Here is a 2,727-nt window from a genome sequence, read left to right as displayed (position 1 = left end):
GGGTCCAAGCGGGGGCCCTCTGGGAGGGCCCCTGGACCAGGGCTGCGTGCTAACCACTACTCCAAAATATCATCTCAGCACTTATCCTCTCTGACTCTGACACGCACCCAGCATGTTTTTCCAGTATCAGCTCTTGCAGTAAACGTGACTGCCCACATCTCTGCCTCAGAGCCTCGCAGGAGGCCCACACACTGATTGTTGTTGGGTCCTGGTAGCTCCAGGTCTGGCCTGTGTAATGGGTCAAATGATACACCTCAACTCCCAAAGTCATGTGCACCCAGGACCTCAGAAGGCGACCTCCTTTGGCAACAGGGTCTTGGTAAATATAACTAAGTCAAGGATCTAGAGATGAGATCACTCCAGATTTAGGGTGGGCTGCTGTCTGTAGAAAAGACAAAGCCACAGAGGAAAGAGGGTCCTGTGAAGATGATGCAGAGATTGGAGTGACATGTCTGCTCACCCAGGGACACCAAGGGTTGCCACCCCCACCAGAAGCTGCACGGAGGGGTGGGACAGACCCACTTTCAGAGCCACAGAGGCAATCAACCCTGCCAATGCCTTGATTTTGATTCCAGAACCATGAGAGAATAAACTTCTGTTATTTTAAGCCATAATTTGTGACACTTTGTTACGGCAGCTTTAGCAACTTTCATACAGCCTGTTCCAGAAGCTGAGAGAAAGCCCTTGGAGTGGTAATGAGGCAGAGGAGAGAGGAGGAGGTGGCCTAGGTTTGTTCTTAGCTCAGGGGAGCCATGGAGATCAGGGGAATCTGCGGGCCAGCTGACATTGCTAGAGTCACTGCCTAGAGGGCAGAGCAGGAGACCAGTGAGGTGGCCCACAGTCCCCCAAGGGGCTACAGAGACCAATGTGGGCAAGTGTGCCATATATTCTAGAAACAAAGTGAGACCAGCTGGAGGGTAAAAAAAGCAAGAATCCAGCCCCCAAGATGTTTAGCTTGAGTGCTTGATGGGCAGGAGAGGAGGTTCCCTGAAATGGAGAAGGTCCCAGCTCAGAGCACAGGCCTGGGAGAGGAGACCAGAGTCTGGTTCTGGGCAGGCAAGATGTGGGTGGTCAAGGAGAGAGCTAAACACACAGGGGGGTCATGCAAACTAGAAACAAAGAAGGGGGGTAGTTGGGTGGGATGTAAACTGACCTGATCAGCACTTGAAAGAAGAGTCTTACATCATCTAAATGCAGGTTTACTCTGTGCGTGTGCCATCCCCAAGTTTTGATGCCAAGGTTGAGCAGAGAAGGTCAGGGCTGCCCTGAGCCTCGAAGGATGGCTGAGGCCTTCAGATGGGGAAACAGAGCAGACACACTGTGCTTGAAGCCATTGGCCAGAGGCCATGTGGCAGAGGCAGGGCTGGAGCTGCCCTCCCTACCAGGTTGTCCCTTGCCCTCCTGACTTTCTGTCAGCCCTATACCTGCTGGGTCATGTCTCTATCCTGGAACCTGAGCCTCAGCACCTGCCACTGTCTAAGAGTGTTGGTGAAGGCTTTATCCCTTTATGCCCAGAGGCCCATTGTGTGTCCCGTGCACACACATGCATGCACACACACGCATGTATGCAGTTTTCACAGAAGATCAGATATAGGAGGCCAGCAGAGGTAGGAGACATAGAGGTGGACTGATCATATCATCACAGGGGTGGAAATTCCAGAAGCAGCAGCCATCCAGAGTCAAGGTGGCAGCAATAGGACCAAGTGGTTATCACACCCGGGATCCCCAAAGGCCTCCTTGTTCTCTCCAGGATCCTCGTGCAGGGCTTCTGCCCCCTTCCTCTTTACAACCCATCCCATCTCTCTTCCCCCTCAAATGATGGAGGGGCATCAAGGCCCTGTGAGTAGAGCAGGGTACTACCAGGGAACTGCCAAGGACCACAGCCAAAGTTACCCACCTCTGGGCTGGTGTCCCCAACATCCAGCATTAAATAAGTGAAACAGATGCTGGCAAATTGAGGAGTTCTCTGAGGAACTCTCCCTCACCAATGAGAAGCTCAGCTCAGGAACCTACAAGCGGGAGAAGCTAGAGAAGCTGGAGAAGATGGCAGAGTCCAGGAATGGGGTGGATAGGTCCCCTGAGTCTCACTTCACACTTGTTCCAATGGACTCTTCCATTTTCAGCCTCTACCACAGCCATTTCCCATGGGTAGCAAGCTGTGGAAGAACAGGCATGTGTCCAGAGTCAGCTGGGTCCCTGGGGTGGCAGGCTCCAGAATGTTCTCTGAATGATGCCTAGAAAAGACACCTATGCACTCTGCCCCTCTTGCTCTTTTTGAGATGAAATTCACATAAATTGCAATTGACCATTTTAAAGTGAACAATTCAGTGCTTTCACAATGTTGTGCAACCACCACCTCTGTCTAGTTGCAAAAGTGTTTCATCACTCCAGATGAATACTCTGTACCACTGAGCAGTCACCTCCCACTCCTCCCTCCCCCTGCCCAATTCCCTGGCAACCACCAATCTGTTTGCTATCTCTATGGAATGGCCTATTCTGGACATTTTATATAGAAATGGAATTATGCACTATGTAACCTTTTGTGTCTGTCTTCTTTCCCTCAACATATTTTTGAAGTTTATACATGTTGTAGCAAGTGTCTAAACTTCACTCCTTTTTATGGCTGGATAATATTTGATTGCATGGATATACCACAATTTGTTCATCCATTCATTGGTTGATAGACATTTGGATTGTTTCTATGTTTTTGCGTTTTTTTTTTTTTTT

This window comes from Otolemur garnettii, unplaced genomic scaffold, assembly GCF_000181295.1.
Source record: "Otolemur garnettii isolate 467f Iridium unplaced genomic scaffold, OtoGar3 scaffold00142, whole genome shotgun sequence".
In the NCBI taxonomy this organism is placed as follows: domain Eukaryota; kingdom Metazoa; phylum Chordata; class Mammalia; order Primates; family Galagidae; genus Otolemur; species Otolemur garnettii.
Note: the sequence above shows the minus strand (reverse complement) of the source record.